The sequence below is a fragment of the Aotus nancymaae genome, unplaced genomic scaffold, assembly GCF_030222135.1.
Source record: "Aotus nancymaae isolate 86718 unplaced genomic scaffold, 86718_ANA_hifiasm-v0.15.2.pri h1tg000033l, whole genome shotgun sequence".
NCBI lineage: Eukaryota > Metazoa > Chordata > Mammalia > Primates > Aotidae > Aotus > Aotus nancymaae.
The window spans coordinates 16128051-16150409 of record NW_026988447.1 but is presented as its reverse complement, the minus strand read 5'-3'; the positions used below and the strand labels follow the sequence as shown (position 1 = coordinate 16150409).

Sequence of the window (22359 nt, the reverse complement as noted above, 5' to 3'; positions counted from 1 at the left end):
ACCTTTGGGAAACGAGAAATCGGAAACGCCCGTGACGTGCGGCGTCGTCCGACTCCCTCCACTAGGCAGGACCCGAGAGACGAGCGTTTGGCGGGACCGTGAATAGTAGTGCTGGGTACGGCGGTGTGCGTGCGTGAGTCAAGAGTGTAGCTCCGGCCAAACACTAACCCCAAGGGCGCGAGTGCTCCACGGCGCCCGGCTCAAGTTTCGGTGGAAACTTTCCCTCAGAGGCTCCTCCTCCTTCACCTTGGAAACCGACGCGAGACGCACGGCGCCGCGCTGCCCGAGAAACCCGGGCGCACCTGGTGGCGGCGCGTCCCAGCGGCAGGGGCGGGGCCGGCGGCGGCGGGGGCGAGGCCGGGGCGCGCTCCCTGAGGCCTGCCGGCAGGTTGGGCCCCGCCCCCACCCTTGCCCCGCCCCTCCTCGCCCGGGTCCCCGGCCCGCCCTTGCTCCTTAGGGAGAGGCGGGGGAGAGCCCGGGACCCACGCGGCTCAGGCAGCGGCTAACGCACCCTCGAAAAGTTACGCTCCAAACTTCTCACGACCTACATTATTCCCGGGCACTCCTGAGTTTGAGCCGGGCCGGGAGGACCTGGGCCGAGACTTTCCAGCGGCGACCGCCAGCGGGGCGAGGAGCCGGCCCCGCTTTCCTCACGGGGTCCGGCGCGGGTGTCCCCAGGACCGCGGCGCAAACTTTCTGTACTGTCTGAAGACACTTGTCCAGCGAGCCTCACTGCTCGGGGAGGAGGAGCCACGGCCGGGGACAGGTAGGTGCTGTGCTGACCGGAGATTTGCGCTTGAGGGATTCTTTTATTTTAGGGGGTTGGAGGAGGGAGAGCCGAAATGTCCCTTCTCTGCATCCTCCAGCTGGGCTGGAGGAGCCGGCATTGGGCTGGGGGCCGACTGGGGATGTTTCAAACGAGGGCGCTGCGTCGGGCGGGGGTGCGGGGGCGCGGGGGCGCGGGGTGGGTGGGGGGAGGAGGTGGCTCCCAGGGCTGCGGGCTCCGGGACGGGGCGTTACGCGGTAACTGACCCTGGAATAGAGAGAGCCGGCTTGTTTTGGCGAAGGAAGATGTCATCAGGGCCCTCCATCCCATTCCTTGGTCCCTGGGTCCTCTTGGAGGCACAGGCAAAGGCAAAGAGATGTGGAGTACAGGTTTCCCCTCTAAACGAACTTGCTTACACCGGAGACTGAGGCGGTGCCCGTCTGAGGTTTGCGGCCCCTTCCTGCTGTAAGGACTTACTTGTTGGGTAGCTGTTGCTCAATTTCATAAATTCTCTGATGAAACTGCATTTAAGTCGTGGTTGTTATTGGTAGTGTGTGTGTGTGTTTGTGTTTCCTCTAGCTCAACAAAGGTCCCTTGTTAACTCCACTTCTGCTACGGAGTGGGAGGAACTACCTGCTGTCTTATTTCAGGCCAGGCCAGAGAGAGGTGTTGGTGCAGGCGGCGGTAGCCTTGTTGGCTTGAGACTTTGGGAATCACGTGAGCAGGTCTAGTCAATTAACCCAGTTCTGTCCCAGCCTCCTGGACCCAACCATTCACAGCAGATCCAGCTTCCACTTTTCAGCAGATGCTGCAGCCCCAGCCATCCAGGGACAGGGAAACCTCCCTGAAGGGAAAGAGCCAAATATTGAGAAGGAGAGACAGCTCTCAGGAGGAGAAGGAGTAAACAAAGCCTACCAATTGTTGCTTCCCTGTAGATTGGGCTCGCTCCCTTGGCTTCTCTGGAAGGGCTGTGCTATCAAATTCATCTCATTAGGAAGTCAGCTGCTGCCTGCTAATAGCCATAGCAGCTCTGATGAAATTATATAGGTCATTGAAAAATAATTCCTGCTTAATCACCTTTATCCTGTTGATTAATGAGAGGAAAGATTTCCTCTCCTTAATGTACCATGCCTGCTTGTCAGGGTCACCCGCCTGACCTCAAGTTCACCTGTACACCTGGCACTAGGCAGAATGCTGTCCCTGAAGCTGCCAACATGTAGCGAACCACAGCTGGAGTCCACATTTGAAGAACTTCAAACGCCTTCTTTGGACAGAAATTGAGCAGGAGACTTAGTCCATAAACTTACTCTTTAATACAGCATACTTGTTAGGTTTAGGTAACTTTTCACATAATTAAAGGTCGATATCTTTTTAGCTCCAGTTAATCCCTTTCCACAGAGCTCATAAGAATTATGTCCATGCCTGTCTTGAAATAAATTAAGTTTGCGGTCCTATTTATCATTTGTCCTATACGACAAGGAACAGGATTAAACTGTGTGGGGTGGCTGGAAAGGGTCAGAGAAACTGGACACCACTGAAATGGATTCAGAGAGTAATTAAGAGTAGTGTAAAAATTTAGGTCCAACTGCCCAGTTACCTTCCTTCTTGGCTCTCATATAGAGGCATTATGTGGGACTTTTAATGGAGGACTTGAAAACTAGAAATAAAAGGAGTGCTTTATTTTTACAGAATCAGAGTAATGCATTGCTGGACAGTTCTGTACTCTACCCTCCTAAGGTGGGTTCAAAATACTTTCTCTGCAAAGTTCTTTCTTTAATAGGAACTTGAGAGATAATGACTGCAAACAAGAAGCAGATGTACAAATATATTATGTAGAAATATGGAGGTAAAATGAGAAAAAACAAGAATTGACTCTGAGGAGTGAAATTATATTCTTGTATTATTATTATTACTATTATTGAAGTTAGTTAGGGTCTCTCTCTGGCCCAGGCTAGAGTTCAGTGGCATGATCTCGGCTCTCTGCAGCCTCGATCTCCTGGGCTCAAGCAATCCTCCCACCATAGCCTCCTGAGTACCTGGGACCACAGGTGCATGCCACCACACTCTTAATTTTTTGTACTTTTTGTACAGACAGCTTTTGCCACGTTGCTCAGGCTGGCCTTAAGTTCCTAGACTTAAGCGATCACCTGCCTTGTTCTCCCAAAGTGCTGGGATTACAGGTGTGAGCCACGACGCCTGGCCTCTTGTCTTACTTTCATAAGGAAAATTTAATAAGGAACCTCCTTTCTCCCTGCAAATATAAAGCAAAATTGCTTTGTTTAATCTGTTTAGACACTTGATCTTTATTCGGTGTACATTTGTCTCGTAGGGTGATACATAGGCCCAGTGAAGGTCTGGATCAGATTCTGGCTTTGAAACAATTTAGATCTACTTCATCCTTATTTTTGGCAACTTCCAACTCTTGGTTTTTAGCCTAGGTAGGGTAACAGTGGTCAAGAGTGACAAGAAACTCCAGGGACTTCATTTGTAGGAATCTTTTAGTGAAGACAGTAACAGAAGTGAGCAGTTCTATAGTGCTTTATAATTCACAAAGTGCTTTCATGTACCATATTTGTGCCTTGTGATTTAACCATGTTGTAGTAGATGCCCTTGTATTTAGATTACATGGGAGGAAAGCAGATGAGATTCAGAGATAATAAGGGACTTTTATGTGCATACTTTGCTCCTGTATATTGTGGACTCAGACCTGAATTCAGGATTTCTGATTTACAAGCCATGCTTTCACTTTTTTCCCTGTTACATTTGTGAAGTGGTTGGATGTGAAATGGGCCTTTCTTTCTTTCTTTCTTCTTTCTCTCTCTCCTTCCTCTTTCTCCTCCCTCCCTTCCTTCCTTCTTTTCTTCGACTTATCTTATATTTTCTTTACTTTCTCACGGAGTTTCACTCTAGTTGCCCAGGCTGGCCTATAATGGCACGATCTCAGTTCACCATGACCTCCGTCTTTTGAGTTCAAGCGATTCTCCTGCTCAGCCTCCCGAGTAGCTGGGATTACAGGCATGAGCTACCACGCCCAGCTAATTTTGTATTTTTAGTACAGACAAGGTTTTTCCACATTGGTCAGGCTGGTCTCCAACTCCTGACCTCAGGTGATCTGCCCGCCTCGGCCTCCCAAAGTGCTGGGATTATAGTCGTGAGCCACTGTGCCCAGCCCTCTTCTTTCTTATTAACCAAAATGTGAGCTCATGTGGAGACAGGATGACAGGACTATATGTGCATATATGTGTATGTATAAGTGTGTGTACACATGTAACACTCTTTCTTTCTGAATGCACAAAACTGAAGAAAGAAATTATTAATAGATGACCAGGCACTGAAATAAGAGGTCATAATAGCAAAAGGTGCTGAGCTTTTAGGTAGGGTTCACCTCATTTCCTCACATTCAGGTTCTTTTTGGTTTTAATGTTTCCCCCAAGAGAAGATGGTAATTGGTAACAGCTATAAAAATACTCTGCAGCTGTTGGTTGAGCTGCTAATTAGCTTTTATGGAGCATAGTTTTTTTTTAATTTAACACTTTCTTAAGAACATTATTCTAGGACATGCCATTAAGGAGTTCAGAAAATCCACTAGGTTTTGCAGAATGCAGAGTGTATTTTAGCTCCTCTTCTTAAATTGTTAAAAGTTTGCCTCTGTTGAAATATTGGTCATGGGTCCATTTTAGGATCTTTTGACTTGTAGAAAATTCTAGGAACTGATTTCCCTCTGTGTGTGGAAAATGTGAAATAAGATACTTTGGCTTCATTTCATGACTCAGGCTCGTTGAGGTGGGAACATTTCAGGAATTCCTGTGGCAAAGTTTTTATTGACCATCTGAAAGAGTTGATTAGTATTTATTTAGTCCAAGCATTTTTTCATAACCATTTCATTAGAGGAGTGTGTTTTTTCCCTCAAAATGAGTATCTTCTGTTTTATTTATGTTTATGGAACTTTTATTTGGATTCCATTCATTTTAGGCTGATTTTATTTATAATATAGTAGAATGGGTATAGAAAAATATGTTTATATATATAATTTCTATATACATATACATATATACCTCATATATCTATATGTGCACATATGTACTGTATACATTTGTATATTTATGCCTAAGTATATAGTGATATAAGGAATGTTTAAAAAGTATGATCTTCATCAGGCCATTCAATAGAAAACTTTGTGTATCCTCAAAATAAAGATGATGTCTCCATGTCTATTTATTAGAAAAAAAGTTTCCTTTTTTTTTTGTTTGAAACAGTGTCTCACCCTATTGCCCAGGCTGGAGTGCAATGGTGCAATCTTGGCTCACTGCAACCTCCACCCCCTAGGTTGAAGTGATTCTCCTGCCTCAGACTCCCGAGTAGCTGGGATTATAGGCATGTGCCACCATGCCCAGCTAATTTGTTGTATCTTTAGTAGAAACGGGGTTTTACCGTGTTGGCCAGGCTGGTCTCAAACTCCTGACCTCATGATCCACCTGCCTCGATCTCCCAAAGTGTTGGGATTACAGGCCTGAGCCACCATGCCCAGCCAGAAAAAATATTTCTTGATTTTTTTTGGTATAAAATTTTTTCTTAATAAAATAAGAATTTCTTAGGACACGGGAAACTTTACAGTCTGTAGATATTCATATTTTGATATTTTCTGTGGCAAAATACAACATATCTAATATATTATCCTTTTTTGAAACAGGATCTCACTCTGTCACCCAGGCTGGAGTGCACTAGTGTGGTCTGGGCTCACTGCAGCCTCAACTTCCTAGGCTCAAGTGATTCTCCCACCTCAGCATCCTGGCATACAGGTGTATGCCACCATGCCTGGCTAATTTTTGTATTTTTTTGTAGAGACATAGTTTTGCCGTGTTGCCCAGGCTGGTCTTAAACTCCAGTGATCCACCTGTCTGAGCCTCCCAAAGTGCTAGTGTTACCAGTGTAGGGTGTCCAGGTTCTTGGTGCTTTGAACAAAGAATTGGACAAAACACACAAACAAAGCAAGGAAAGAATTAAGCAACAAAGGCAGAGATTTATTGAAAACAAAAGCACACTTCACAGGGTGGAAGCAGACCCGAGCAAGCAGCTCGAGGGCCTGGTTTCAGAATTTTCTGGGGTTTAAATGCCCTCTAGAGGCTTCCCATTGGTTACTTGGTATACAACCTATGTAAATGAAGTAGTGGTCCATAGTCAGTCTAATAGGTTGCAGAAAGCACCAAGCAGAGGCTGAAGTGAAGTTACAAACTCACACTTCTGTGCAAATGAAGACTTGGCTTGTGACTAGCCTGATTGGTTTCGAGAGGGGACCAATCAGAGGTACTTTCAGATTCTTATCTGCCATGCAGAAAAAGGAGATGGGGGTTGCAAAGGGAATAGCCTCTGGTCTTTTTGTTACTTGGGTATAGAAAGTTGGGGTTTTCCTTTTGATTTAGTTCTAGGAAGTCAGTGTGAATCAGCCTTAGGTTCTCTGCCTCCAGACCCTATTCTCCTGCCTCAGTATGATTACAGGTGTGAGCCACAATGCCTGACCATGTATTATTCTTGATTATTGCCTATTCTCTAACATTAAGTCACTGTTTTGTAAGTTGAATTTTTAAATCTATCTAATTTGTGTATACTACAAAACCTTTGTACTTTTGCATTATTTTAAGCAAGATGTAGTAGTTTAACTGCTTGTAAAAAATCTGCCAGGCCTGGCCGGGCGCGGTGGCTCACGCCTGTAATCCCAGCACTTTGGGAGGCGGAGGCAGGTGGATCACAAGGTCAAGAGATGGAGATCATCCTGGCTAACATGGTGAAACCCTGTCTCTACTAAAAATACAAAAATTAGCTGGGTGTGGTGGCGTGCATCTGTAACCCCAGCTACTCGAGAGGCTGAGGCAGAAGAATCCCCTGAACCCGGGAGACAGAGGTTGCAGTGAGCCAAGATTGTGCCATTGCACTCCCGCCTGGAGACAGAGCGAGACTACATTTCAAAAAAAAAAAAAATCTGCCAGGCCCAGTGGCTCACACCTGTAATCCTGCTCGTGTGGTGTCGCACCCCAGAAGTTCCAGCTACCTGGGAGGCTGAGGCGGGAGGATCACTTCAGCTCAGGAGTTTGGGGCTGCAGTGACATAGGATGACACCACTGCATTCCAGCCTCGGTGACAGACTAGGACCCTGTCTATAAAAAAAAAAAGAGAAAAATATGACAATAGGATATTCATTGACTTTGATCTGTTTCAGAAAACACCAGCTGACTTGATATTCACCTACCGATTGTATTAACAACTTACTGGTTAATGTTAATTTCTTATCAGCTTGATTAAGTTACCTCTGAATTTTCTCCTTGTACTTCTCTACTGTGTTGAGGACCTTGCGTGTCCTATTTGAAAAGTATACCCTGGAGTTGCTATAGATAGAACCAGCTTGCAACAGTTGGAGACTGTCTTTTTGTCCTTAAAGTAATCCTGCCTCTTGATTATGTCTTAGGATTGGTTTCACGGAGAAGTGGTCATTCCTTCACAGTGAATCACAAAATGAGTAGGTTTGACAGGATTTTCTGACTCAGCCTGGCTAACTCAACCTGCTATTCTGAGTTTCTGTCAATATAGGCATCCAGGAGCAAACTCTTGACTTGGCTGTTTTGGCTATATAGATAATTCTTTTTTTTTTTTTTGTGAGACGGAGTCCCTCTCTGTCTCCCAGGCTGGAGTACAATGGTGCGATAACAGCTCACTGCAACCTCCACCTCTTGGGTTCAAGCGATTCTCCTGCCTCAGGCTCCTAAGTAGCTGGGATTACGGGCACCTGCCACTAAGCCTGGCTAATTTTTGTATTTTTAGTAGAGACGGGGTTTCACCATGTTGATTAGGCTGGTCTTGAACTCCCGACCTCAGATGATCCACCTGCCTTGGCCTCTCAAAGTGCTGGGATTACAGGCATGAGCCACTGTGTCAGGCAGGGATAATTCCTAAATCCATACCCTCAGTGCTGACCTTTGGATCCTAGGCTTGCTGCTAACCAATTCCTGCTGGATAGCTCTATGTTCAGATCCTGACATCAGAGTAAACTATAGGGAGATGAGAGTAACTCTGCATCTTTATCACCTAGCAGAGCACCTTATATTGAATAGTATCCTATAAACGTTTGTTGTTAATGATCTGCCTCTTATTATTATATTATATGGCCAATTATAATGTTTTTCATCTTGCTTGTTTCCAGTTTTTCTTATTCTACTCTATTTTCATTTCATAGTTAATTGATTTTCCAAACTATAGCTGTGCTCATGTCACCTATCATGGTCCCCATTGCCTACTGGGTAATAACTCAAGGCATGATGGTTAATTAATTTTATATATCAACTTGCCTAGGCCATAGGGTGTCCAGGTATTTGGTTAAACATTCTAGGTATGCCTGTGAGAGCATTTCAGGATGAGATTAACAGTGGAATTGGTAGACTTGGTAAAGCAGATTGACCTCCCCAATGTGGGCAGGCCTTATTCAGTCTATGGAAGACTTCAATAGAACAAAAAGACTGAGTAAGGCAGAATTCACTCTCCTCCCTCTCTCTCTCTCTGTTTGACTGTTTTCAACCTGGGTCATTGGTCTCCTCCTGCCTTCAGACTCAGACTCAAACTATAACTTACGTTATTGTCTCTCCTGGGTCTCCAGCTTGCTGACTGCAGATCTTGAGACTTCTTGGCCTCCATAGTTGCATGAGCCACTTCCTTATAGTAAGTCTCTTTATAAACACACACATACATCTCCTACTGGTTCTGTTTCTCTGGAGAACCCTTGACTGATTCTCAGGGCGTCTATGATCTGGTGCTCTGTATAAATCCTTTGCTTTGAATGCCATGCTGGTCTGTTCCTCATTCCTGAACACACCCTACCTCTTCCTTTTTCCCCATCTTTATTGAGACCAGTCCTTCTTCTTTACAGTTATTTTAGTGATGTGCATTCTTTAAAGCCTAGCTCAGAGCTGTGTCCTCTATTAAATCTTTCTTGGCTATCTTTTCCTGTAGCAATTTCCTGGCACCTGAATCTCCATACTGAAATTTTAGGAATTCAGTCATTTGCTGCCATCCAGTGTTATCTTTTATACATTCGTCTTTCTTCCAGTTAAATTATAAACTTTTTTAGGACTGGAACCTAACTCTGTATTTTCCAGATCCCTCCACTGTTCCTGGTGTTCCTTTCTTTCACTTAGTAGGTTGCCAGTGAGTGGTTACTGATATTTTTAAAGCACTAAAATCAACCTACAGAAGGAAAGGCAAATGAGGGGCTTGCATGCCTGCATTGCCCCCATCTTGAGCCCATGGCAGAAATGGCCAATAATTCTCCACAGGGACCCAGAGCTCTCTCATTGCAGTGCTCAAACAAATTGCCAGTTGTTTGAGGTTGTTACTAGAAATGAAACTTTTATATCATCCTTGACCTAGAGCCAGCTTTTCTAGGAAAAAAAAATTGAGTCATATTTAAAGTCCTCTTGAATTTGTCCTTTCCTGATAGACTGATTTGCAACTATTTTTGCTGTCATCTGTTTTGCTTTGTACCTTGTAATTCCCTTTGTTCTGCCTCTGGCTAAGTCATTTTGTATCTTTTTGTATATGCCGTATAGCACATTTGGGTCAATAATTTTGAACAGTGGTGAAGGAGATCAATATGGAAAATGAGCTGTGTGTTCCTAGGAAATTTAGATTCATCAAATTTTACACAAATTTCACACAAGCACAATGTGACTCTCCTTATTCTTCCTGCAATTGAATATAATTTTTGAGGGACATCATTGGAAATCTGACCTCATTCTCCTCTTTGGCTGATTGTCCAAGCTCAAAGTATTGCAAACCCTCTGTAATTTTCATCCCCCTTACTCTGCTCTCCTGCACTTGTCTTTTAACATATTATAGTTTACTTATGTCTTTTTTAAATTAAAAATTTTTTTTTCAGTGGTTCCCTGGTTGATGTCTTTTGTTTATTAACTCTTTCCTCACATAAGAATGTAAAGCTTTGTGATCTTTGGCAGTCTTGGCTATATATCCCAATACATAGACCAGTGCATGACATTCAATAAATACTTGTTGAATCAAGTTGGGGTTTGCTAACCTGGGACCCTTCCCTCCCCGAAACCTCTTTGTTAAGGCTTCCTGTTGCATCCTCTGGGACCTCTCTTTCTTTTTTCTTCTTGTTGCTGAAGATCCCTGTATCTAGACCTAGCTAGTTCCTTCAAACCATACAACTATGTCCTTCCTAGGTATGTGCCTTTATAATAGCCACATCAATAACAGAAGTGGCAGTTTCCATGGCAGTTCATGGTTTTGCAAAGCACTTTCACATATATGATCTCATTTGAGGTATTCTTGAGTCTTGACAGTGATGGTATTCTTTAAGGCCTGCCTTTTACCAAAGTATGCAAATTAGCAAAATCTTGTTCTACTAGGGGTTGCAGCCGTTTTTAAGGATGTTCCAGGCCTATTTTTTACCTTGGCTTCACTGTTGATAAATTATATATGAGGGGTGTTCTTTAACAAAGTATTTTGGCCTTCTAGGAACAATCACTATATTCCTCGAGGAGTGCCTCTATGGTAATAAGGTCCTCAAGTGATGAAGATGGGAAAGGGGAAAAAAAAAAGAAGCAGATGACCATTAGCAAATGTTTATGAGACACTTAAAATATATATATATGTATGTATATGTATATGTATATGTATATATATATAGAGAGAGAGAGAGAGAGAGAGAGAAAGAGAGAGAGAGAGTGAGTGTCTGGGCTCCATTGCCCAGGCTGGAGTGTAGTGGTGCGATGTCAGCCCAATTCTTGTGCCTCAGCCTCCCGAGTAGGTGGGACTACAGGCACGTACCAGCATGCTCAGCTAATTTTAATATTTCTTTTCAGTTGAGACGGGGTTTTGCCATGTTGGCCAGGCTGGTCTCAAACTCCTAGCCTCATGATTCGCCTGCTTCAGCCTCCCAAAATGTTGGGATTACAAAAGTGAGCCACTGTGCCTGGCCTAAGACACTTTTCAATGGAGGTACTTCACTAGATGCTGAAAAACCAGTTGCCCCAAAGTTAATTTGATAGCAGGAGCTCTATGTAGACCTGTCCAACTGGAATTGGAGGTACAAATGTAGAATTGAGAAGGCTGATCTTAATGATGCTGATCGCATAGAGATGAGGGCTGGTGACTTTTAGGTTCTCTGCCAGTGAATTGCCATCACTTTCTAGCCCCTCTCTTTCTAAGCTATTAATATGAAGAGGGAATCATTTTTTTCCCTAAAGGCCTTCTGTTCTTGCCTTCTAGCCATGGGAGTGATCAATAACTATTAGTGTCTAATGATGACACAGGAATATTCCTCTGAGCAATTGGAGAGCTGTAGGCGTGTCACCCATTGACAGGTGTTCACAAATCTCTTTTTGCTGTTTTGAAATATCACTGCCAGGGGAGTTGTATACAACGTGTTCTGACAGAGTAGTCTTAAATATTCATTCCTTTTACCCATTGCTTTAAGAGAAATGCCAGCATTTAGTCTTCAGGCTGCCAGTAGTAATTTTGGAGAAATTGTATTATAACTTTGTCAAGATACTGATCTTGTATAGTTCATTTATTTATATATTAATATATTAATTTTACTATTTTTAATTATGGAGGAACACACACTTTGAGGTTAGTGGATATTCAGGGGTTAAATGGAGGTCTTTGATCAACTATGCTCTCAAGCAAAATTAGCAAGTGTTTAACATTGCGGGAGGCTGTATGTGCCTAGTTGAAAAAGGATGCAATTTGGGTGCAAATATGTTTCAAATCCCTGATCTACCAATTGGTAAATATGTGACCTTGCACAAGTTACTTTTCTTCTTAGCTTCCTCATCTGTAAATAGAGATAATAATGCCCATACAGGGAGTTTCTATGAGGATTAAATAAGGTAACACATGCAAAGTACTTAACATGGAAGTAATAATCAATACATGGTAATTGTTACCTATGCACTGAGACTCTGTTAGCACTCTTCTAGGGGACTGTGGGGGAGGTTCAAAAGTGTGCAACACGTATGTCTGCAAAGTCACAAAAGATAGTGACAAAAGATACTGACACACAGAAAATCAGAACAGTATATAATAAAGTGTTAATTGTATGGAAAGGAAGTTCAAGAAACTGGAAAGGCAGAAGTCACTGTGGTCAAAGTCTTCAAGAACCATATGGGGGTCGTATTACAATTCCTTTGGTCACAAATTATATAAATCTAAATATATAGAAGGGGGATTTATTGGCTTACATGGGTAAAGTGTGAGAGAAGTGAGGTAGTTCCCAGGGAAGCCAGAACTGGGAACTCCGCACCACATACACACTCTGTCTTGTATATCTGGGCCTCTTTTTGGGTCAGTTTTCTCCCTGTCTTGGGGTGGGCTGCAGAAAGCCAGAGATCACCCAGAAAGAATGTCTGACCTTCTTCCCTTGGTTTAAATTCTCAAAATCCCAGGAATCATTCTGGTTGGCCTAGCTTGAGAGATGTCCCCATCCTTTTGGCCAGGGCACAGATTACCAGGTAACTGGCAGCCCCACCTAGAAATACATAGTTGGACTGGGGTAGAGGAACATTTTCTTTTAAAAAGAATTCTACCATTCTTAGAAAAAAGCAGGGTGCTGGATGGCAAGAGCAGGAGGCATTGTTTACTCATGAGGCGGGAAGAGGAGGGCTTGAGCTGGCTGTAGGGAGAAAGGCAGGACCTTAGAGCCCTGAACCAAAGGCATAGAATCTAGAATGAGAAGATGGTTTGTGTTAGTGAAATAGGATAAGGTGAACTCAGAGTGGATGCTTTAAAGTAGTTGGTCTAGGAGTTGGGACCCATCTGATAGGGCATTAACCCTAAGGACTAACATCAGATCGACATAGTCATATTGGACCTTTTAAAAATAGGTTTCATATTATATGCCAAGTATTTGAATTGGTAACTTGAGAACTAACTTGAGTGCAGTTGAGAAGTTATACTCATTGTTGTAGACAGGTGATCTTTGTAGTCAAGAGGCAGATATCCATCCTGGTACTACCTTAAAAACTAGATGCTATCAAGCATTTATCTTATCTTTCTTGTGAAAAAAACTTGTATTTTGGTGTAACCAAATAGATGACTCAGCTAAAAATCTCGCTTTTAGAAGAATTCCAGCTAATGAATGCAAAATGAATGATACAAATAAAATACTACCATTTTGTTACCTCCAATGAAATAATAGATCTAGGGAATAGACATCAGTAGCTGCCAAAACTATTAAGTCAAAGGTTGATGGGGAATTTTATAACTGATGGATTAGACTGATAACCTCCTAACCTACTGGTCAATTGTATCATTACAAAAGAGAAAGAAGTAGATGTTACATGGGTCTTAATTTGATGCAGTAGGTTCTGTATGGAAAATACACAGATCCATCTGTGAAGTTTCTTGCCAGAAAGCAGAACATGATTCTGATCAAGACTTTATATCTCACTACTCGTTTTAAGAAGCACAGGAAGAGGAGGACCATGTCAAACCATACCATAAAGATGTAATCAGCCAAATCCAGAGTGTAGAAATTTCTACGGGACAAATTACTCAAGTTTTTTTCAATAAATGAATGGCAAGAAAAGCAAAGAGGGAAGAGGAACTATTATTAACAGACAAGTGACATATTAACCATGTTTAGATCTTGATTTAGATAAATCAACTATAAAGTTATGTATTACAAATATAAAATCATGAGACAATATGGGAAATTTAAACTCTGAATGTTAGATAAATTAAGGGACTGTTTTTTGTTAAAGGAATAATAATGGTATTATTTTTAAAAGTTCTTATTTCTTAAAGATTCACACAGCTTTTTAAAAATTATATGATACTGTATTAGTTTCTTATGACTGCTATAAACAAATCACACAAATTATGTGGATTAGAAAAATAGTAATTTATTCTGTCATAGTTTTGAAGGCCAGAAGTCTAAAATCAAGATGTAGGCAGACTGTGTTTCTTCCAAAGACTTTTGAGGAGAATCCTTCCCTTTTCCATCTTCTACTGGTTGTCCTTGGCTTGTGGCTGCATCTCTCTGCTTGGTCTTTGCATCATTCTCCTCTATATGTGTGTCTGTTTAATTTCTTTCTGCCTTGCTCTTATAAGGATACATATGTGCTGGCTTCAGCAGCACATATACTAAAATTGGAAGGACATGTTATTGCATTTAGGGCCTGCCTGGATAATCCAAGATAAACTCCTCTCCAGAATCCTTAATTTAGTCATATCTTTTGCCTTACAAAGTAATAGTCACAGGTTCTGGGGATTAGGAAGTGAATATCTCTTTGGGAGGTAATTTTTTTTTTTCTGCCTATCTTCAAATAAGATATATGGGATTTGCTTTAAAAAAAACAAGCAGGGGCAAAGAGAGGAAATGGAAGATTGTAGTTGGCTGAATCAAAATTGTCAATCCATTCATTGTTATCTCTGAGCTGGGTGATGGCAGTTCATTGTATGAGTCCCTCCAGTTTGTATATTTGAAAATTTCCTTAATAAAAAGTAAAAGCAAACAAAGAAGATAAATTTGCGGGGCGCGGTGGCTCACGCCTGTGATCCCAGCACTTTGGGAGACTGAGGTGGGCGGATCACGAGGTCAGGAGATCAAGACCATCCTGACCAACATGGTGAAACCCCATCTCTGCTAAAAATACAAATATTAGCTGGGTGTGGTGGCGCTGGTCTGTAATCCCAGTTACTCAGGAGGCTGAGGCAGGAGAATGGCTTGAACTCCGGAGGCGGAGATTGCAGAGCTGAGATGGCGCCATTGTACTCCAGCCTGGTGGCTCCGCCTCAAAAAAAAAAAAAAAAAAAGATTAAACTCTCACACCAAGATTCTTTAGTAATCACTTCCTCTCAGAATCTAGAAAATACTATGTTAATCTCGATAAATGCAATCTTTATTTTTTTTTCTGTTCATAAAAGTTAGGTATGAGACTTTGAATATCCCCACTAATCCTTCCGTTTCTTACCACCATTTCAGACATATTTCTTTTTGTTTCTCAGGAAAAGTAAAGGGTGAATGAAAATCTCTTCACTTGAAATTCAGAAATTATAAAATGACCCAAGGCTTAAATAGGATAATCAGTTTTTCTTCTTACTGAACTATTGGTAAATGCATGAAGTGGCGTGTTTGTATTTGAAGACTCATTGGCAAAATAACTTAATCATACCTTGCCAGGCAGATGAAATCGAGAAAGGACCAACATTTTTATTACAGGGAGGGCTCCATCTTTCAGCTGTTATAATATGATCATAAAATGTCCAAGTGAGCTGCAACTTGGCATACAGAGAGCACTTCCTGGCATAGGTCGGTGGTAATATTTTCCTGTGAATTTTCTTTAGGTAGCCCTACGGTGTTATAAGGCTTAAGATTTTAATTCCTAAACCTAAATTATTGTATTTTTCCTTAAAAACCAAAAATAATGAGAGTTTTTGTGATTTCCCCTCCTCCTGTGCTGGAAAGGTTTCAAGGTACATTTAAAATATAATCACAGAAAGCAGAGCACAGAATTTTTCAAAGAGCTATTGTGGGATATCAGAAGTGTAATATTTCTTGCAACATATATGCCCAATTCATGCTTTAGCATATGTGTTTTAAATTATAGTGACTATCAAGATCCTGTTATAGGCTATTCAGATTACTTCACTTAAACTTTAGTACTTTAATGATTTTTTTTTTAAGGAAAGAAAACAAAATTTATATGCAGGATCTCTGTTTAAATAATGCTTAGGTTGTGACTTAGACCACCAAAAGCAGCATGTTTAAAAGTGCATTTAGCCTTTAGAAGTCAGTTTATTGACTTATTATCGTTTTATATTCTTTCATCCGTGATTTTTGTATTGAGTTTGTTTCTTTCCAAATCAAAGCTTCATTTTGCAGGCGTAGTATAAACCGTAGTTGCAAAATCTTAAAATTAGACTGTGTTTTTTTTTTAGCTCATGGAGTTAGAATTTAGATGGTACATTTGTTGTTGATATATGAGACCAGTAAAACCCAGCTCTTTCTTTATATTTGCACTGAGCTGTGGTACAGATTGTTCTCTGTAAGTCAGACAGAAGAACATGTGGGCAAGTCAGTATAAAATTAGACTTCTTGTGGTATGTGTGTTCATACAGTCTGTAAGGCTGACTACATTTTGTACCTTAAAATTTTAATTTTTTCGCCCTCTCAACCCCATTTTCCCAATTCTGAGAAGGACCAGGAAGAGAACATTTTGAACTTCTTATTACATTACTAGGACATTGTAACTCAGCCTTATGGGTAAGCTGCATTTTCTGGAGGGCGTGAACTAGAGATAGCATATCACGGTAATATAGATACAAAATGACTTTTCCCTGTGAGTGAAATCATTGGTGAAGGAATAGATCTAAATCACTGCAAGTCTCTTGGGTGTTCTAGTTGCTTACTCAATGGTTTATTATGAAACTTGATGGTGATTATTAAATTTCTGAGCCATGCCATCCTTTTAGAGTTATAAAATCACCCAATTTGTGTACCCTATAATAAAGGAGAAATGCTGTATGGAAATAATCAAGATAGTGGTTTGTTTTTCACTTGATATAGTATCATGAGCATCTGTTTTGTATTTTGTAGTCTATGCTTTTGTGCAAGGAAGTAATGTTTATTCAGGAATATTTCTGAAGGTTGTTGTTTTATTGTCCAGGTATAACACAATTTTTCAGGAACACACATTTTTACATAAAATGAGTTATGTCTTGAGTTTTATTTTCCTCTTTGCTGCTTTTTCTTCTTTATCTAAAATACGCCATAGAAATACCATAAATATGATACAGAAGGCTGATTGAAAAATAACCCTAACATTTGTATGATGGTTTTCAGCTTAAAATAATTAAGGAACTCAGGCAAAACCAAAGCATTATGTCTAAGTAAATAATGAATATAGAGTCCTAGTTTTTACTGGTTTTCTATACTTAGTATCTCTTAAATTCATTTATTTCTCTCCATCTTTACTAACACTACCTTCTCTTCTGTGTTACTACATTTGTCTCTTAACTAGCCTTCCTGCTTCTACCTCGGGCACTCCATTCTACCTCACTTTTAGTTATATTTAAACAATATAGATTTCATCATGTCATTCTCCCTCCCCTACCCTCCTTCCCATTTTAAAATCCTTTTGGGTCTTTAAAAAAAAAATCACTGTAAAAGTAGATCCTCAATATGTGCAAGCCTCCCTAACTATCTTTCCAGCTTTATTTCATGATCCTCTTTTTTTATTTTAAATTGCATTTTAGGTTTTAGGGTATATGTGAAGAACATGCAAGATTGTTGCATAGGTACACACATGGCAGTGTGGTTTGCTGCCTTCCTTCCCTTCACCTATATCTGTCATTCCTTCCCATGCTATCTCTCCCCAACTCCTCACCCCCTGCTGTCCCTCCCCTATTCCTGCCCCCACAGACCCCAGTGTGTGATGCTCCCCTCCCTGTGTCCATGTGTTCTCATGCGGTGTTTGATTTTCTGTTCTTGTGTCAGTTTGCTGAGATTGACGGTTTCCAGGTTCATCCATGTCCCTAAAAAGGACATGATCTCGTCGTTTTTTATGGCTGCATAGTATTCCATATCTCATGATACACTTTCACTAACTCTCTATGTTTGAGGACCACTGTCATTCTTTCCGTTCTTTTAGTGCATTGTTCTCTTTTAAAAAGCCACAGAGCCTTTGCACACACTGTTCACTCTACTTGGAACACCATTCCTCCCCCTTCCACACCATCTTTATACATCTCTATCTTAGCCACGCTGGCTTAGTTAACTCCTATTTATCTTTAGCTCAGACTCCATTTCCTTAGGAAAGTCTTTACCCTGGTTGGGTCTCACTATTATAGGCATTTACATCACTATGTATCTTTTTTCCTATTGGACTTACTGGTTATAATTTATATGCTTATGTAAATTGTTTTCCCACCTGACTGTACACTTCATGAGGGCAGACAGCTGGCCTGTTTTTGCTCACCATTGTATCCCCAGCACTTAGCTCAGCACCTAGTACAGATTAGATACGCCATAAATATTTGTTGAATGAATGAATCACATGAAAGAATGGAATCAGATATAGCCATTATCTAGTTGATTAAGTGCATACACAGTGCCAGTACCAAAGACATTGTAAAAAGTGAAACGTGCCCTTCAAAGACATCATCTAGAGAGGTTACCTCCTTATTTCATAGCTGCTGTTGTTAGAAAGAAATTTTGGAGCAACTCTCACAAGCCACCTAAAGGATGAAAGCAGTTACCTTTTTATTAAAAATAATATCCAGGGTGGCTCATGCCTGTAATCCCAGCGCTTTGGGAGGCCAAGGTGGGTGGATCACTTGGGGCCAGGAGTTGGAGACCAGCATGGCCAACATGGAGAAACCCTGTCTCTACTAAAAATACAAAAATTAGCTGGGTATAGTGGCATGTGCCTGTGGTCCCAGCTATTCGGGAGTCTGAGGCATGAGGATCGCTTGAACATGGGAGGTGGAGGTTGCGGTGAGCTGAGACTGCACCACTGTACTCTAGCCTGGGCAAGAGTGACACTTCATCTCAAAGTAAATAAATAAATAAATAAATAATCCAGCTTGATGATTCTCTTCATTTTCTAAATGTACTTCCAACTTACAGATATCAAATTCTACTTTCAAATAACCAAATTTGCCACAGCTGAAAATTTCAAAGGAATGTTATATGCATGAAGGCAGTCCTAAAAGAGTTGTTCCTAAAGTGTTTCGTGCCTTGGCAGAGATTTTTGTAATTAGAAGTGTGTTGTCTTTGAAGAGTCTAATGCTCCTCTGGATGTGTGGGTTTTGCTGTTTCTGTTAAAATCTTTCAGTCTCTCTCTTCATGAAGTAAGGGTGTTTCAGTTTTGCTTCTGGTTATGAGGCGGAGGGATGTGTCTTACCTTCTTAAGTTATTCACTTCGTCTTTGCGCTTTTTGTCCTTTGTGGTCAAAATAAATCTTGCAGAATTTGTTTTTTACTAGAAAGGAATGTAATAGAGAGTTGAGTTAACATTTATAAAGTGCCTTACATTCCCCAGGTCTTGAGTTCTGTGCTTTAGAAAAGTCCCTCTTAGTGTGAAGGATCACAGAACTGGGACCACATCCTTTTATTGAAAAGCATCAGGGATTCTTGCCAAGGTCTACTGTTTAAGATTATTTATTCAATATTTTCATTGACTTAGTTGCCAGCACTTAACTCTTTTTTGTACTAGGTATACTGCCCTTTTAGTTTCTGATTTTGGAAGAAATTTAGTGTGTGTTATACCTTTCTCCAATAGCTTAAATTGGCATTGATTTTAAGAGGAGTAATTGAGTTTAAAATAACACCTATGTGTCTTTGCCTTTTAATCTGTGGGAACACTTTTGGATATACTGAACTGATAACAGCAGCTATTGAAGATTATCTTTCAGCAGGATATTTGTCACAGCTCCATTCAGCTTACCATCAGCACTATACTTTTTACTTGCTTACCTTTGAGAAAATGCACTCCAATCAACATGATACAGATGCTTTCAGAATAGTAGATGGCTCTGTAAGCCTAACATTTTGGTAGGAAGCCTTAGTTACATGGCCAGTAACAAAAGTTCTATTGACCTTTTATTTTAGTATTATTGTTTGCACCTGAGCAACAGAGGTTTAGCTTTCATTTGCTTTTTGTTTTGTTGGCTACTTGCCAATAAAAGCTTACATTTTCATACTGCTTCAGTGCTGACTGCATTTACTTATGCAAATACTTTTATTGTGCCAGGCAGTAATAACAAGATTTGTGAGAGAATTATCTTTTGAATTTGATCTTTTAAAGACTGCTTCTAGGATAAATATCTTCTTTAACATGCCACTGCTTTTTTGGTAAATAAGCCTCATGGAAAAGGCCTTTCAGTGTTTGTGCAGGAGACTCACTATGTTCTCTCCTGTCTGTGTGAATCTCAGTCAATCCTGACTGTGGTGGAGTCACAAGCTCTAACCTGAATTGGTGACATTAATCTTTGTGAGCCCTGGTGAACCACTCCCTACCTCCAAATGCAATTGTCCCCCAGAGGGATTTGAATAATGTCAAATGCATTTTGACTGAGATGATGTGCTTACATTTGCATTAAGCCCTTTATTATTGTTTTTAAAAAATCATTCTTAAGCTGGGGGTCATGTTATTGTGTAATATATTTAATAGGTATAGTTCATGTTCTTATGACTTACCTGATTGTTGTACTATATCCTGTGTGGGGTGTTAAGGGAAAGAGAATTAATTCTCTGTGTTAGATAGTGCCACTTTGGGACATTAGTTTGCTGTGGCTTCAGGAAGTCTTAGGCATGAGGCATGAGGGCAGTAATGTTATAAAATCACTTGTGTTCACTGGATGAGCACTGCAATGCTGTAAGGTCATGAGAAGTTAATGAGAATTAATACTTTGTAAACACAATCCCCTACTATTTTAAATAATGACATATTCAAGTTCAAGCAACATATATTAAAATATCTGACATGAGATGAACAATTTAAAACTGGTTAAAGAAAAGGTAATAAAGGATTTAGGGCTGACCATTTAGCTATGAAGGAAATTGGCTGCTTTGCATGACAGGTTTACTAATCTTTTAAAGAGGGAGCTGAAGTGAAGAGAGATTAAATAGTTGCCTGAAGTCATATGGGCAATCAGTGACAGAGCTGGGTTCTGAACCAGATCTCTAAAGCAAAGCTGGTGACCATAACTACTCTGTAGCACAGCCTTTCCTCTGGGAGAGAGGCATTATGTGCCATAAGAAATAATGCAAACTCTTCTTTATTGAAAATATGAGACAAATTCAGATTTAGAAGGTAAGTTAGTAAATTACTTAAGCCTTTATTGAACTAGCAAGCCAATTTAATAGAAATTTATCAAGGGCCTCGTATGTGTAAAGCATTATGTTAAGTGCCAGAGAGGTTATCAAGATCACCAACTCTCAGAGCTTTTAAAATATGTGTGAAAATAACTTTCGTACAAGACAAGATTCATTCACTGAGCAGACATTTACTTGGCACCTGTGTTGTGCCAGGACTGGGGTAGACACTGAGAATCATTTATCTAACCATTAATTCATTCATCCTGACCTTTTGATGATCTACTGTGTGCCATGTGCTGTTCTAGGTGCTGGGAATATAGTTGAGAACAAAACAAGCAAGGTTCCTATTTCCATTGAGTGTACATGCTAGTGAGGAAGAGACAGACAATAAATAAGCAGGAAAAGACCTGCTCTGCAGAGAATTAAAGTCAGATGGTCTGAAAAAAGTGACTGGGTGGCTATATTAGATGCAAAAATTAGTTAAGACTTACTCTTTGCTCTGGAGGAGATGGACATATAACTCCAGTGTGATTCCATTTGTGCAGTGGTCAATGTATGAACAAAGTGTGCTGAGTAAAGCCAACTGTGGAGAGCCTTGCATATCCTCATAAGGAAACTGAGCGATGACTAGATAGTATGCTGATAGGATCAGAAGTGTGTTTAGGATAGTAAGGTTGAAGCAGTCAGAAGTCTAGGCTAGACAGGAAAGAAACTGGTAAGATGTGATGATTACTCTCTGGAATTACAGCCCTAGTCAGTTGCAAGGGGAGGGAGAGAGGAGGAAGTGCTTACTTTTTGCTGAGAGAACTAGGAAGGGCTTCTGGGTACCCTTTAAACCTGAGGTACCATTTAAACCTGGTCTTTTAACATGCAGAGATGAAGGGAAGGGTATTCTATGGTTGTGTCACCATGAGCAAAAGTGGAAAGATACAGCATATTTTGGGAGTAGTTAGACTTATTGGCAGGTTCATGCGTGTGTATGAGGGGGAAAGCCATTCAGGTTAGGCCCAAAATACTAGGTTGCTTCTGGTGAGCAGAGGGAATGCGATGAAGGTTTTTGACTAAACTGATTTAGTCGCAGCCTTAGGAATATTATTGTTACAGCAGTGTACGAGATAAATTGGAATGGGGAGAGAGGTCGCTGAGAGAGAATTGAGGAGTCTATTTTGAAGGCCCAGCGGTAATGGAATTCTGATCTAGGATGGTGACCTGGGGCTATAGAAAATGTGATAGGTTCCCCTGGAGGTAGAAATAGCAAGGCAGTCTACTGATCGGATGTGGAAAGTTAGGGAGAAGAAGGGAAAGAATGTGACTATAAGAATGTAAGCCCAGGTGACTGGGAAGATGGGATTTCCATGACATACCTGGGATGGCAGAAGGAAAAATAGGCTTAGGAGGACAGATTACTTAGATTAGTTTGAAACTTGTGGAGTTAATGGTGCTGGTGAGACACTGAAGTCCAAGTGTCAGACAAGTAAATGAAAATGATATTTTAGCTCTGAGTTAGGTGTGAAGGGCATGAGAGTGGAGGCTGTGGGACAGATGACAGTGGCCAGGGACTTGTTCAAAGAGAGAAGGTAAGTGAGGTGGAAGCTTAGAAACATTGCAGTTTTGGCTATTTATTTTTATTTTTGTTTTTGTGCTTTACTGCTCATAATCTTTTAATCAAACTACACTATTAGACTTGTAGCTCTTTAGAATCTCTAGCTCAGTCTACCTTGAACATATGCGCGTCTGGGCTGTATTATCTTGATTTTATTGCAAAG

At 40.9% G+C, this 22359-nt stretch overlaps 1 protein-coding gene across 1 annotated transcript in view; it reads left to right on the top strand.

The window, feature by feature from the left end:
* Positions 1 to 689: 689 nt before the first annotated feature.
* The window catches only part of FHIP1A (FHF complex subunit HOOK interacting protein 1A), a 282110-nt gene continuing 260440 nt past the window's right edge, over positions 690 to 22359 (top strand). The window contains exon 1 of the mRNA XM_012470035.2: positions 690 to 766. The gene's annotated coding sequence lies outside the window, so the exon portion shown is untranslated. The remainder of the gene's footprint in view (positions 767 to 22359) is intronic.